At 41.4% G+C, this 16,928-nt stretch overlaps 1 protein-coding gene and 2 pseudogenes across 1 annotated transcript in view; 1 reads left to right on the plus strand and 2 right to left on the minus strand.

The window, feature by feature from the left end:
- Window positions 1-16,928, minus strand: part of LOC133632482 (gastrula zinc finger protein XlCGF57.1-like) — a 104,383-nt gene that overhangs the window by 66,541 nt on the left and 20,914 nt on the right. The window lies entirely within an intron of this gene.
- LOC133632068 (zinc finger protein ZFP2-like) overlaps window positions 1-16,928 on the minus strand; it is a 25,599-nt pseudogene continuing 8,671 nt past the window's right edge.
- Window positions 4,350-4,468, plus strand: LOC133633019 (5S ribosomal RNA; annotated as a pseudogene).

Genomic DNA, 16,928 nt, shown 5'->3' on the forward strand with positions numbered 1-16,928 from the left:
TATTAAAAAGACATATATATTAGAAAACCAAGACTTCTATCGATATTTGCAGTTGCGACATTTTGTTAATACGAAGGTGAAAAGTGTCACAAAGACGAGTATATGTTTGATTGAATTGTTTACAAAAGCCTACAATTCAGAAACTATTGATAGAAGTATTTCATGCTTGTATAAGGGTCTGTTGAATATGAAATCATATTCAACTTCATATATTAAAATAAAATGGGAGAAGGAAGGAGGGATAACTATATCTGAGGAAGAATGGACAATAATATGGAAATATCAATGGACTTGTACCAGCTCACCCAAGTGGAGGGAGTTTGGCTGGAAAAGTTTGATCAGATTTTTTATTCCACCTTCTCAGAAGTCTCACTATAATAACAACTCCCCTGCCTGTTGGAGAAACTGTGGGAATTCAAATGCAAACCACCACCATGTTTTCTGGGACTGCTCCATCATAAAGGACTACTGGAAAGAGATACACCAAGCTCTACAGGATATTTTCAAACGTGAAATACCCCTTGAAAGTAAAACTTTGTTTTTTGGACATGTACCTCAGGACTGGCTGAAGAAAGATAAACACTTAATGAATATCCTACTGGTGGCCTGTAAAAAGACAATTTCTAGGAAATGGATATCCCAGGATAGCCCAACTTTGAAGCAATGGATGGAAATCACAATGGACATATATAAAATGGAGAAGATAACTGCCTTTATTAATTATAAATTGGAAAAATTTACTTCATACTGGGAAAACTGGGTCAATTATGTCACGCCCCATAAACCTGACTTTAATTTTTCGAAGTAGTGATTGTACTGCTCAAAAAAAAAAAAAAAAAAGGATTACTCCCTATATGTGTACAGGTACGTATGTATGTATATGTGTATGTGTGTGTACATGTATATATATATATATATGTATCTGTCTTATATTTGTTTTTATTATTTTATTTCTGATTATTATTATTAATGTATTATCATTTATTTTTTGTTTATTTAATTGTTGTATTTGTAGATATTACATTGTTGTTTTTTTTGCTGTTACTTTCTTTTTTGGGGGGGTGGTGGGTGGTATGGTTGGGATATAAACAAAAAACATTTGGACATTTAGGGCAGACAACAGATATACGATGTATGTGAATATGATGTAATGGATAGGAATGTCTGATGCTGGATGTCAATTTAAAAAAAATGGAAAAAAAACAAAACAGCAATTTTGAGAAAAACTTTTGCCACAAACTGAACAATTAAATATTTTTTTCACCTGTGTGTGTTCTCATGTGTTGAGTCAAATGGCAATTTTGAGAAAAGCTTTTGCCACAAACTGAACAATTTTTTTTCACCTGTGTGTGTTCTCATGTGATTAGTCAAAGAGGTGATTCGATAAAAGACTTTGCCACAAACTGAACAGCTAAATGGTTTTTCACCTGTGTGTTCTCATGTGTTGAGTCAAATTGACATTTATAGAAAAGCTTTTGCCACAAACTGAACAATTAAATGGTTTTTCACTTGTGTGTTCTCATGTGTTGAGTCACATGGCTATTTTGAGAAAAACTTTTGCCACAAACTGAACAATTAAATGGTTTTTCACCTGTGTGTGTTCTCAAGTGTTGAGTCAAATTGACATTTATAGAAAAGCTTTTGGCACAAACTGAACAATTAAATGGTTTTTCACCTGTGTGTGTTCTCATGTGTTTAGTCAAAATGCAATTGTGAGAAAAGCTTTTGCTACAAACTGAACAATTAAATGTTTTTTCACCTGTGTGTGTTCTCATGTGTTCAGTCAAAGAGCTATTTTGAGAAAAGCTTTTGCCACAAACTGAACAATTAAATGTTTTTTCTCCTGTGTGTTCTCATGTGTTTAGTCAAATTGCTATTTTCAGAAAAGCTTTTGCCACAAACTGAACAATTAAATGTTTGTTCTCCTGTGTGTGTTCTCATGTGTCGAGTCACAGAGCTATTTTGAGAAAAGCTTTTGCCACAAACTGAACAATTAAAAGGTTTTTCACCCGTGTGTATTCTCATGTGTTTAATCAAACTGCACTTAAGAGAAAAGCTTTTGCCACAAACTGAACAATTAAATGGTTTTTCACCTGAGTGTGTTCTTATGTGTTGAGTCAAACAGCTATTTTGAGAAAAGCTTTTGCCACAAACTGAACAATTAAATGTATTGTCTCCTGTGTGTGTTCTCATGTGTCGAGTCAAACAGCAATTTTGAGATAAGCTTTTGCCACAAACTGAACAATTAAAAGGTTTTTCACCCGTGTGTATTCTCATGTGTTTAATCAAACTGCACTTAACAGAAAAGCTTTTGCCACAAACTGAACAATTAAATGGTTTTTCACCTGTGTGTGTTCTCATGTGTTGAGTCAAACAGCTATTTTGAGAAAAGCTTTTGCCACAAACTGAACAATTAAATGTATTTTCTCCTGTGTGTGTTCTCATGTGTCGAGTCAAACATCTATTTTGAGATAAGCTTTTGCCACAAACTGAACAATTAAATGTTTTTTCACCTGAGTGTGTTCTCATGTGTTGAGTCAAATGGCTATTTTGAGAAAAGCTTTTGCCACAAACTGAACAATTAAATGTTTTTTCTCCTGTGTGTGTTTTCATGTGTTTAGTCAAACGGCTCCTTTTAGTAAAACTTTTAGCACAAACTGAGCAGCTCAAACATGTTTTACCTCTCTTCTTTGTAGAGCATTCAGAGTGTTTGTTGTCAGTGTGAGTCCTCATATCACCTTCACAGTCTGTATCGCTGCTCAAAGTTACTTCAACCTCATCTTCAGCCTCACTATCTGATAGTGGAGCTAAGATGTTGTCTACTTGTGGTTTCTCTTCATCATCTTCAGTCTTCACAGAGAGAATACTCAGTGGAAACTTGGTGTAATCAGCTTCCTCTCGTCCTAGAAGACACTCTCCCTCCTGAGTGATGCAGAGTTCCTCCTCTTCCTTTTTAATGCAGGGTGGTTGTGGAGTCTCCTGCTTCAAAGTGGAGCTCCCCCCTAACTGAGGGGAAACTTCTTCTGGATTACCGATCAGCTGCTGGACGTCTGCAACACACAAACAACAAAAACACACTTTCTTCTATGTACTGTATGTGTGTGTAGTAGGGTTGTACAGTATACTGCTACTAATAAAGTATTGTGGTACTAATCAATTGAAATGGGTACTTTACCACCTTTGAAAAGTACCGGTACCGTTCTTTCATCTGAATGCCGCTATGTGGCGGTGACTACAGAGCGGAGGCGCATGATGTTGAGTGTGTCAAAACGCACACACAAAGTGCATACAAGCAATACCATGGTGGAGAGGAAGAAAGGCAACAAAGGACAATTCTACCGGTTAATAAAGAGGGTGCGTGAAGTGCAATATGGAGGTATTTGGGCTTCTAAACTAACAATAAAGGTGACACTTTAAACAGGGAGCCGCCGCTCTTTACACCTTTCCTGTTTGTGGGCTCCCAGACCGTGGTCGAGGAGCGCAGGGGAGACGTTCCCTTCACAAAATTGGCGTCACGAACAGGATGGTCCAGAACCAATTTTGTGTAGTGGAAGGTCCAGGTTTTAAATGAGAACAAAAGTGGATTTAACACAAGAGTTTTATTTTACTCATAATTAAATGGTACAATGGTTGGGTTGAGTTGTCGAGCACACAGACAGTTTTCCCCCGGGCACGCCCGACAGCATGGAATGAAAAACAAAAGCCTCCTCTTCGCTTGACTTTGTCATTTTTATCTTTTTTTCTTCGTGCGTCAACGTCTTGTTGTTTTTGATCTGTCTGTTCCATAACAACCTTGTATCTCTTAGTCATACTTAGACAATCAAAACATTTGGTAGACTGGGCGGCACGACTTCATGTTCAACTTTGTCCCACACCCGGTCCATTCAATGGCACAGAATAGAAGAGAAATGAGCAGACATTCTTAATAAACACAAAATATAGTTCAAAGGTCAGAAATTCCACAACAATAAGAATAGTATTCTTTCATCTGCTCCTTTCTGATCATGGAAATGTATAAGCAACAAAAAAAACAATGAAAGTGTCAACTGTATATGGCTTGTATATATGCAATTCCAAGAAAGGAATAAAAAGAAATGATGATGAAATGAAATAGTGACAGGTATAATGTAGTTGTTACACCTGTCCTGCTGCTCTCTCTTTACTCGCCCGCTCACTCACTGACGTCACTCAGACAACACGTTGACATTCTCACAAACACACATACTACTCTCATAAGTTAACCAGCTCCCCTGCTGTGCACATGTAGATACGTAGACGTGCACACAGCTGCTTGGCTTGATGCCAAATATTAGCGCAGTTAAAACTGCCCAATTAGCAGTCAACTAATGACTTACAGCATTACTACCTTGAGCACGCCCGATATCGTCCGATCTCAGAAGTTAAGCAGGGTCGGGCCTGGTTAGTACTAGGATGGGAGACCGCCTGGGAATACCAGGTGCTGTAAGCTTTAGCGTGGTGACGGTCTGTAGGAACCTGCTGCCACACGTTACGACTACCGAAGACAGCAAGAACTAGACTCGGTGAAAGAAACAACGTGAGTATGTCTCCCTGCTCTTGGTGTCCGCCAACTAAAGCAGAGTAATTTCGTAACTTTAGATGTGGCGGACACTAGCATTAGCTGTAGCGAGGTGACTAGCCCAGTTTGTAGCAGCCCTAAGCGGCCTACAAGCAAAGGTGAACCGTTTGAGACGCATAATAGATCATCAATCAATCAATCAATGTTTATTTATATAGCCCTAAATCACAAGTGTCTCAAAGGGCTGCACAAGCCACAACGACATCCTCGGTACAGAGCCCACCAGATTTAGCCCTTTAGCTAGTCCTACACCCCAGAATACCGGGCACCCTTAGTCATAGGGGTCTCCATCACCCAAAACAAACAGCTTAGCAAACCAGCCATAATTAAGTGTATTCCCAGAGTCAGAGCACCTCACATTGAAGCTAATCTTAGGGAGCTAACTCGCAGCAGGCCTAGTAAACTTGTACGACAGGCCAATTGCACCACTATAGCTACGCAAACATAGTTGTGTCATGATCCGTGGTCCGGATCATGTTTGGTGTTATCGGTTTGTTTTTGACTCCTTTTAGTTCCTGTTTATGCACCTCCTGAGTTTAGTCACCATGGTTACTTATGATTTTCACCTGCCTTTTACGCGCGCCTGTTGCTCATCAGAGACTCTATTTAAGCCTGCCTTTTCCGGTCACTCGTGGTGGCTTCATTATTTGCATTCGCAACAAAAACAAGTTAAGTTTTTGTTCTTTAGCTTCTCGTGCGAACAGCACGCTTTCCTTTTGTTTCGTTCCTGTCTTTTGTAATGTGTATGATTTATGACAAATAAATCATCTCCTACCTGCACGCTTTCGTCCGGAGTTGTCCAGTCTATATTTCCGGGAGAAGGACCCCGCAGCAAGCTGCACCCCAACCGTGACAAGTTGTACATGTTGGCTCCAATGACACTAGGATGAGCCAGTCAGAGATTACAAAGAGGAACATAGCGAGGACTTGTAATCTCACTAGAAAGATGTCCAGGTATCGAGTACTTGTCTCTGGCCTCCTGCCTGCGAGAGGCAATGATGAGAGGTATAGCAGATTAGTCTCACTTAACAAGTGGCTGGCTAGTTTTTGTAGAGAACGTTCATTGATAATTGGCCGTCTTTCTGGGGGAAACCGGGCTTGCTGATGAGGGGCGGCCTTCACCCTAACCGGTAAGGTCACCCTAACCGGGAAGGCGCCATCACTCTATCTAGCAACATAGATTACTGGTTAAGTAACTAACTACACTTGAGCAAGCTCTGACAATTACAGTGTCTATTACACCGAGTAAGTAGTCAGTTAAGGTAGAACTAACCAGCGCCAGGCTGGAAAATTCCTGCACACATAGCATTTCTCGTAGATTTATACACAACTCGCAATGTTTTTTCTGTAGTGACTGTACCAGATGTGAACATGTATTCTACTGAGGTGGCAAATAATGACGCATTCAATCTATCGCAGCACCAAGCAAACAATCTGAAAATCCCAATCATATCAATAATATACTGTTAAAATTATTTAAGGCTCACTACACAAAACAAACATAACATTATTAATATCACTACTATGGATAACATTAACAAAAATTCTTCAAAACAGTCCACTACCTATAATATGAGCTTTTTAAACATCATATTATTGTTTCCCAAAACGTTATTACCGTATTTTCCGGACTGTAAGGCGCACTTGAAAACCTTTTTTTCCCTCAAAAGTCGACAGTGCGCCTTATAACCCGGTTATATTAATTTTTCTCTTTTAACGAGGCATCTCCTCCTAACTATGCGAATGCTTATATTGCCCGTCCCCTTAAAAGGGGTGGAGGGGTCGCTCTAATATACAATGAAAACCTTAACCTTACCCCTGACCTAAGTAATAAATATAAATAATTTTAGGTGCTTACTATGGGGTATGTCACGCCGCTACCTCTCTAGCTAGCTGTTATCTACCCCCCCCCCCCCCCCTGGCCCCTATTCGCACTTTATCAGTGAATTTTCAGAGTTTGTCACTGATCTAGTGACGCACACAGATAAAATAATTATAATGAGGGGATTTTAATATCCATTTGAATACCCCATCAGACCCTCCATGTGTGGCGCTCCAGACTATAATTGATTGCTGTGGTCTTACACAAATAATACTTCAATCCACGCATAACAACGGTAATACGATAGATCGAGTCCTTGTCCGGGGTGTCACCACCTCCCAAGTTATGATGCTCTCGTACACTAAAGAATTGTCCGGTCATTACCTTATAAAACTCGAAGTTCTGACTTATTGTCAACAAGCTACTAATAACCACTGCTTTAGCATGTGCAAAATGAATGGTGTCACAACTATGACTCTTGCTTGCCTACTGCCTTCGGTAATGGCGCCATTCCCAAATTATGTGGGCTCTATCGATAACCTCATAACCTCACTAACAACTTTAACGATGCCCTGTGCGACACCATTGATAGTATAGCACCGCTAAAGCTAAAAAAGGCCCCTAAAAGGCGTACCCCTGGTTTACAGAAGAAACTAGAGCTCTTAAACTATCATGTAGAAAGCTGGAACGCAAATGGCGTGCGACTAAACTTGAGGTTTTCCATCAAGCATGGAGTGATAGTTTACTAACTTATAAAGGCATGCTTACCTTAGCTATAGCTAATTACTGCTCAAATCTCATTCGCCTCAATAAAAATGATACTAAATATTTGTTCAGTACAGTAGCATCGCTAACCCAACAAGGGACTCCTCCCAGTAGCTCCACCCACTCGGCAGATGACTTTATGAAATTTGTTTATAAGAAAATTGAACTAATTAGAAAAGAGATTAAAGACAACGCGTCCCAGCTACAACTGGGTTATATTAACACAGATACGACTGTATATATAACAGATTTTGCCCTCGAAAATAGTCTCTCTCTTTTTGATGAAATAACATTAGAGGAACTACTGCGGCGTGTAAATGGGATAAAACAAACAACATGTTTACTTGACCCACTTCCTGAGAAGCTTATCAAGGAGCTGTTTGTAATATTAGGGCCATCAGTGCTAAATATTATAAACTTATCACTTTCCTCTGGCACTGTTCCCCTAGCATTCAAAAAAGCGGTTATTCATCCTCTGCTCAAAAGACCTAACCTCGATCCTGACCTCATGGTAAACTACCGGCCGGTGTCCCACCTTCCCTTTATCTCGAAAATCCTCTAGAAAATATTTGCAGTGGGGATGTCGGCCGATAAATGCTTTAAAATGTAATATCGGAAATTATCGATATCGGTTTCAAAATTATCGGTATCGGTTTCAAAAAGTAACATTTATGACATTTTAAAACGCCGCTGTGTACACGGACGTAGGGAGAAGTACAGAGCGCCAATAAACCTTAAAAGGCACTGCATTTACGTGCCGGTCCAGTCACATATCGACGGCTTTTCACACACAAGTGAATGCAAGCATACTTGGTCAACAGGCATACAGGTCAAACTGAGGGTGACCGTATAAACAAATTTAACACTGTTACAAATATGCGCCACACTGTGAACCCACACCAAACAAGAATGACAAATACATTTCGGGAGAACATCCGCACCGTAACACAACATAAACACAACAGAACAAATACCCAGAACCCCTTGCAGCACTAACTCTTCCGGGACGCTACAATATATCATACAAGTTACTAAAACAGCCTTCTTTCATGTCCGTAATATCGCTAAATGTGTTCCATTTTGTCCACCAGCGACGCTGAGATCATTATTCATGCTTTCGTTACGTCTCGTCTCCATTACTATAATGTGTTATTTTCGGGTCTCCCTATGTCTAACATTGAAAGATTACAGTTAGTACAAAATGCGGCTGCTAGACTTTTGACAAGAACAAGAAAGTTTGATCATATTACGCCTATACTGTATATACCTTTATATACATATATATCTATACTGGCTCACCTGCACTGGCTTCCTGTGCACTTAAGATGTGACTTTAAGGTTTTACTACTTACGTATAAAATACTACACGGTCTAGCTCAAGAAATCTGCATTGTAAGAACTCCGGCTTATTAGTGATTCCCAGAGCCCAAAAACAGTCTGCGGGCTATAGAGCATTTTCTATTTGCGCTCCAGTACTCTGGAATGCCCTCCCGGTAACAGTTAGAGATGCTACCTCAGTAGAAGCATTTGAGTCCCATCTTAAAACTCATTTGTAAACGCTCGCTTTTAAATAGACCCCCCTTTTAGACCAGTTGATCTGCCCTCTCTTTTCTGCTCTGCCCCCCTCTCCTGCGTGGAGAGGTTATTAGGTGACCCCAGATGAGGCACTAGCTGTTCCAAGTCGGGACCCGGGGTGGACCACTCATCTGTGCATCAGTTGGGGACGTCTCTGCGCTGCTGACTTGTCTCCATTCAAGATGATCTCCTGCTGGCCCCACTATGGACTGGACTCTCACACTATTAACTAGATCCACTATGGACTGGACTCTCACACTATTAACGAGATCCACTTTACGTCCATTGCACCGGTCGCAAAGGTTTCTCGTTGTTCCCATTCATTGGGTTGAGTTTTTTCTTGCCCTGATGTGGGATCTGAGCCTAGGATGACGTTGTGGCTCGTGCAACCCTTTGAAAAATTTGTGATTAAAGAATATATAAATAAACTTTGATTGATTGAACACTTATATGGTTTTTCATCTGTGTGTGTTCTCATGTGTTGAGTCAAAAAGCTTTTTGGAGAAAAGCTTTTGCCACTAACTGAGCAGCTCGAACATTTTTACCTTCAAAGTCTTTATTGCTGCTCAAAGGTTCCTCAACCTCGTCTTCGTCTTGTGGTTTCTCTTCATCATCTTCAGTCTTCACAGAGAGAATACTCAGTGGAAACTTGGTGTAATCAGCTTCCTCTCGTCCTAGAAGACACTCTCCCTCCTGAGTGATGCAGAGTTCCTCCTCTTCCTTTTTAATGCAGGGTGGTTGTGGAGTCTCCTGCTTCAAAGTGGAGCTCCCCCCTAACTGAGGGGAAACTTCTTCTGGATTACCGATCAGCTGCTGGACGTCTGCAAGACACAAACAACAAAACACACTTTCTTCTATGTACTGTATGTGTGTAGTAGGGTTGTACAGTATCACTACGGGTTCAAAAAGGAACAAGGCTAACGCCACGCTACTGGGAACTGTAGTTAAGCAACTTGTTGTGCACTACTGCCCATCACTGATTCTAACTCGTAAATAAACGCTAACAAAAGTCAGCTACAATGCAGGTAATGGGGATGCACTCTATTTCTTTTATTAAAAAAACTCTAAAAAAATATCCAGCAACTTTTTATATACACGCTGTAAGTATATATGTACTGTAATAACAGGCCCATTTATAATAACATGTAATATTTACGTATTTTCATCATTTCTTATCATTTTAAGCAAATGGCGGCACATTATTTTCAGACGCATCACAACGTTCGCTATTTCCTTCAACACCACCACCAACTATTAATAATAAAGGCAGACTTCATGAGTGCCATCAAGGAATACTTTGGGACAAATTATGATCCAGAACCTTATATTTTTAGCTTGAAAATAAGGAGGATGAGCTACAAGTTTTAGAAGCTGAGTGATAAGCAGATCAAGCAATTAAACAAGGTGACTCGGTAAAGAATCTGGGTATTATCTTCGACCCAACTCTCTCGTTTGAGTCGCACATTAAAAGCGTTACTAAAACGGCCTTCTTTCATCTCCGTAATATCGCTAAAATTCGTCCCATTTTGTCCACAAGCGATGCTGAGATCATTATCCATGCGTTCGTTACATCTCGTCTCGATTACTGTAACGTTTTATTTTCGGGCCTCCCTATGTCTAGCATTAAAAGATTACAGATGGTACAAAATGCGGCTGCTAGACTTTTGACAAAAACAAGAAAGTTTGATCATATTACGCCTATACTGGCTCACTTGCACTGGCTTCCTGTGCACCTAAGATGCGACTTTAAGGTTTTACTACTTACGTATAAAATACTACACGGTCAAGCTCCTGCCTATCTTGCCGATTGTATTGTACCATATGTCCCGGCAAGAAATCTGCGTTCAAAGAACTCCGGCTTATTAGTGATTCCCAGAGCCCAAAAAAAGTCTGCGGGCTATAGAGCGTTTTCTATTCGGGTTCCAATACTATGGAATGCCCTTCCGGTAAAAGTTAGAGATGCTACCTCAGTAGAAGCATTTAAGTCTCATCTTAAAACTCATTTGTATACTCTATCCTTTAAATAGACTCCCTGTTTAGACCAGTTGATCTGCCGTTTCTTTTCTTTTCTTTTCTACTCTGCTCCAAACCCGGGGTGGACCGCTAGCCTGTTCATCAGATGGGGACATCTCTACGCTGCTGACCCGTCTCCACTCGGGATGGTTCCTGCTTGCCCCACTATGGACTGGACTCTCGCTGATGTGTTGGACTTTCACAATATTATGTCAGACCCACTCGACATCCATTGCTTTCGGTCTCCCCTAGAGGGGGGGGGGGGGGGGGGGGGGGTTACCCACATATGCGGTCCTCTCCAAGGTTTCTCATAGTCATTCACATTGACGTCCCACTGGGGTGAGTTTTCCTTGCCCGTATGTGGGCTCTGTACCGAGGATGTCGTTGTGGCTTGTACAGCCCTTTGAGACACTTGTGATTTAGGGCTATATAAATAAACATTGATTGATTGATTGAAGCAATTAGCACTATTGCTAAGTGCTAAACACAAAATACAAACTACTACCATCCAATCTCGATTAATATCACTTTTTATTTGAATTAAGGCAGATTTTCCGGTGCAGAATACTACTGCGGTAACTTCTGACAAACATTTCCGCCATTTTTGATCGAGGTAAAAATGCTAACAGGTTCTTTGTTTACATTGTTCAACAAAGTCGGCTAATTTCTATTTTTAGGGCTTGGAATTCAAATAGCTTTCAAATGAGGGAACGCAACACACTCACCTTCATCTTCGCTTTTCAGATTGTTCTCCGTTGGTGGCGCTGATTCTCTTTCATGTTCTCTTTTACCGGACGTCGCCATCTTAGCATAGCAGTAGTCGTCCATCTTCTATCACGTCTTCAATCTTCACTTCAGATAACACGCCATCGCTCCACAATCAAAGTCCGTTTGGTGGGCTTAAGAAAAGGCGAATAGTTGAGGTATTTGATGCTATTTTTGAATCTATAAGATCGTAAATGTGAAACTTCTCCGTAAAGCCACGCCACTTAGTCCGCCATCTTGGACTTTCCGCTTTACCACTGTTCCATGTGTTTGCGCATGCGCCAGAAGTGTGCAACTTCCGATCGACAACTGCACTTTAAAAAATAAAATAACTTTTAAATAACTAGCGGCCCTTTTCATCTTTTCTTACATTTCTGGCTCATAATTGAAGTGCTCCTTATCGAGAAAACATTTTTGATATCAAAATACTTTGGAGATAGAAATGAAACAAAAATCGACAATGTTGTATTCTGTCTTTAACGGCAAGTTGTTTGACAAAGTAAGTGTTGTGAAAGTGTGAAACTCACACTATCCCAGTATACATTTTCAACATTATAGCAGTTCACCCTTTTGACGTTTTTTCCTCTTGACTTTTATCAGTAATATCCTAATTGAACGATGACTTGTACTCGACCTCGGACCAACTGCACTCAGTGAGGAAACAAACACGCTCACATAAATATTGCTCTTATTGCAAGCATAGACAGCAGAACACTTCTATTTTCACTTTTGTACACTGACTTTAGTTATCTGCTGCACTGACAAGATGCCTGCTCGGTGCGTGTTGGCGACTGTAGCCAAACTGCTGTGTCAAAACTGCCGTGTGACGTCACCATTTACCTTTTCTTGTACACGAACCCGGGAACATGAAAACAAAATAATGGGCTCTGTTGGCCACTTACTTAATAAACATACAGGACAAAGTGCGTCCTGATTATTTGATTCTGTTTTAAACTTGATGTGTGCCGATTATAAGAAAGTTTGTCGCTGCATTACTGACTAATAACCTCAGTTTTATCTGAAGTTCCATCGAGGTTTGTTTTGAAGCGAAAGTGGGCGCAGAGCACATCCCTCTACCACTGGTGTGTGACGTCATCGCTGCCTGTGCAATGCGCACTGCCTTCCTGCGCCGGTCAAAACCAACACTGTGTTTAATCATCATTCATTTATGGTAACACGATATATTGTTTTTGATAATCACATGCGTTAACATTGACAGCCTTAGTTGAAACCCATTCTTTTTTTTGAAAACTCATCAAATCACCGACCTGTAAATTGTGGCCCATTATCAGTGTTACTCCCCCCGAGGTCTTAATCAAGGCTCAAGTCGTTCGTTTTTCTCACAGACATTTATTTCAGCCACGTCTTCTTCACGTTACCAACGATGCCAAATACAATGCCGTCAGAGGTAATAAAATAATCAACCAGAATCAGAATCAGAATAGTTTTTATTGCCATTGTTTGAGAACGGGTTCACAAACTAGGAATTTTTCTTGGCGCAATGGTGCAACATATAACACATATTTGGTAATGAAATGAGCTGTAACTGAGCTATCAGATCTTGTTATTGTTCATGTGCCTGATGGCCGAGGGGAAAAAACTGTTCAGGTGGCAGGAGGTGTGGGTCTGGATGGACCGTAGTCTCCTGCCTGAGGGAAGACGGGAGTATAGTTTGTGTCCAGGGTGAGAAGAGTCAGCTGTGATCCGACCCACACGCCTCCTGGTCCTGGAGGAGAACTGGTCCTGGAGGGATGGTAGCTTGCAGCCAATCACCTTCTCAGCAGCACGTACGATGCGCCGCAGTCAATGCTTATCCTGGACTGTGGCGCCGGGGAACCACACAGTGATGGAGGCGGTGAGCATGGACTCGATGATGGCTGAGTAAAACTGCACCAGCATCTCTGTCGGCACCTTAAGTTTCCTCAGCTGCCGCAGGGAGTACATCCTCTGCTGGGCCTTCTTGATGAGGGAGCTGATGGTCGACTCCCACTTTAAGGTCCTGGGTGATGGTGGTGCCCAATAAACGGAAGGAGTCCACAATGGAGACGGGGGTGGGAGAGTCAATCAGGGTGAGGGGAGATGGTGGGGCTGTGACTTTCCTGAAGTCCATGATCATCTCCACTGTTTTCTGGGCGTTCAGCTCCAGGTTGTTGAGGCTGCACCAGGACGCCAGCCGGTCCACCTCTCTCCTGTAGGCGGACTTGTCGCCATCCGAGATGAGCCCGATGAGGGTGGTGTCGTCCGCAAACTTGAACAGCTTTACGGACTGGTGACTGGAGGTGCAGCAATTTGTATACAGGGAGAAGAGCCAGGGGGAAAGTACACAGCCCTGAGGAGTACCAGTGTTCGTGGTTCGACTGTCCGAGACAATCTTCCCCAGCCGCACGTGCTGTCTTCGGTCTGTCAGGAAGTCATTGATCCAACTGCAGAGGGAGTCGGGCACGCTGAGCTGGTAGAGCTTGTCTCGTAGCAGTCCAGGGAGGATGGTGTTGAAGGCAGAGCTGAAGTCCACAAACAGGATCCTAGCGTAGGTTCCTGGGGAGTCCGGATGCTCCAGGATTAAGTGGAGGGCCAGGTTCACTACATCATCCACAGACCTGTTGGCTCTGTAGGCGAACTGCAGTGGGTCCAGGAGGGGGGCGGTGATGTCCTTGAGGTGGCTAGGACCACAGACGTCAGCGCAACCGGCCTGTAGTCATTAAGATAGATAGATAGATAGATTGATAGTACTTTATTGATTCCTTCAGGAGAGTTCCCTCAGGAAAATTAAAATTCCAGCAGCAGTGTACCGAATTGAGATCGAATTTAAAAAGTAAAAAGTAAATAATGGAGGTATAAATGGAAACAAAATAGAAACATTTTACAATAGAATACAAATAAAAAGCAACAATGAGAATACAAATATAACAGTAACATAAGAATATAACAAGAGAAACTAGGCAGTAGTGACCATGTTATGAAAAAGTATTGCACTGTTATTGTTTTGCATCTCCTGTCATCCTAGTACCCCCCTCCCCCCCAGAGAGGAGTTGTACAGTCTAATGGCGTGTGGGACAAAGGAGTTTTTAGTCTATTAGTCCTGTGATCTGTGCTTTCTTGGGGACAGGGACAATGGTGGAGGTCTTAAAGCAGGACGGCACACGGCATAGCTCCAGAGAGGTGTTCAAAATGTCAGTGAAGACAGGAACCAGCTGATCCGCGCAGTGTCTGAGGGTGGAGGGCGGGACACCATCCGGCCCGGGGGCCTTCCGCGTGTTCGGATTCAAGAACTGCCGGCGTACATCCTCCTCTCGGATGGAGAGGGCCTTTAAAGTCCTGTGATGTCTTGGAGTCCTTTAATGAAGTGCTGGCGTTAGTGGGGGGAGCAGAGCTTTGATGAGCTGAAGGCCGCTCATGACGACAGTAATGTATGTTAAGGCCCAGAGCGAGAGTCCGGTCATTCAGGGCCTGGGGGGCTTTGGGCTTATAGTTCGTAAGGGAACTTAGCCCTCTCCAAACAGTTGCAGAATCAGAAACCAGAAGTTACAATTAGTCTGACATCCAAAAAAGAAAACACATAGATTTCACAAACATATCAGAAGTAATCATACCTCGTTGGCCTCATAAACTCCAAGGGAATAAAGTTTATTTTCAATCCGAGACTCCATTAACGTCTTCCACATCAAACACTTGTCGTCTCATGCTGCTTCCTTAATTCCCTCACATATTAATTGTCCCCCCAACAACGTGACCAAATTATATTCACCCTCAATTTACATGAGTTTGTAACAAAAATAAAGTTAACAAACTTGCATGAATTAACCCAAGGAAATACCTTTTTATTTAACATTATGTGTACAATAATAACTTATCTTTATGCATTGTATTTATTTATTCTCACCAACTATGACATTATATATCAAATAAACATGTTGCTTCTGTCAGCAGCTACATTGACATTGATGTGTCTCTGAGAACTGAACACATTTTTATAACTTATAACAAAATGTGTTTATACAGTAACATGCTCACAAGAGTCAGATTACAGCAGGGGTGTCAAACTCATTTTAGCTCAGGGGCCGCATGGAGGAAAATCTATTTTCACGTGGGCGAGACGGGTAAAATCATGGCAACATAACTTAAAAATACGACTACGACAACTTCAAATTGTTTTCTTTGTTTTACTTTGGCCAAAAATAGAACAAGCACATTCTGAAAATGTACATATCACAAATAATCCTCTTGACAAAACACTTCAAGTTAGTTGAAAATTTAGAGGAAAAAAAATGGTGCATTTTCAAAAACACCTTGAAGACCACAATGAATTTAGATTTAATCTCAGTGTTTCTACAAAGCAATTAAACTTTAAGTCACAACCCATCGAGGATTGCACAAAAAACTAAATAAAGCATGAATAAAAACTATTCTATGTATCAACTACCTCATTTGTCATTTCCACATGTTAATCCTGTGCTAACTCAACAAACCATACAAATTGAGGTGGAAACTATTCAAGAGTGTTGAGTTACTTCCTGTCTTCTAGACATAATGTGTATTGATAGAAAAATAAAAGCTGTGCAATGTGTGAACAATTTCAACAAAGCACAAATAAAAAGTTAAAAGACTGACAGTATTGCAGTAAATCACACAATGTTCATTTTCTTTACATTTGCACAGAAGACAATCATTTTCACAGAACTATATCAGTGTGCGGTGTCTCATGCTGCATTTTAAGTGGGGTTACTGATTGCTTATTTTACTCCTGTTTTACGTTGGGTGGAGGGGGAGGAGTCACAGCCCCGCTTTACCGTGTACCTCTTGCTTGGTATACTTGCTCGCCTTGGTATAAACTATTTGCTTGCCTAACAGAATTGCTATTGCGACATCCAGTGGACACAATTAGAACAGCAGTTTCTTTCATTAAAAAATGCAGCTGAATTTTACACTTCACAAACTCATCTCGCGGGCCGGATTGAACCTGTTATACCCGAATGTCGAGGGAGGTGGGGGTTGGGTTGTGGGTGTTGGGGGTTAATTGTTCATATGTCTCTGATTTGCACATCAATCAGTCTGAGGAGTAAAAGTTGGCACTTGGTTATGCAAACAGTTACCCAGCATCCCAACGTCAGTTTTGATACTGTGGTGGAAAGTCCAGGTTGTCAATGAGAACCAAAGTAGATTTAACACAAGAGTTTTATTCTACTCATAATCAAATGGTACAATGGTTGGGTTGAGTTGTCGAGCACACAGAAAGTTTTCCCCCGGGCGCGCCCGACAGCATGGAAAAATGGCTACCAAAACACTCCCTTCGTTTGACTTTATCCCTTTCTTATCTCTCTTGTTAGTGCGTCAATGTCTTTTTGTTTTCCCTATCTGTTCCATAACAACTTGAATCCTTTAGACAGTCAACAC

Source organism: Entelurus aequoreus, linkage group LG17 (genome assembly GCF_033978785.1).
Source record: "Entelurus aequoreus isolate RoL-2023_Sb linkage group LG17, RoL_Eaeq_v1.1, whole genome shotgun sequence".
Classification (NCBI taxonomy): Eukaryota; Metazoa; Chordata; class Actinopteri; order Syngnathiformes; family Syngnathidae; genus Entelurus; species Entelurus aequoreus.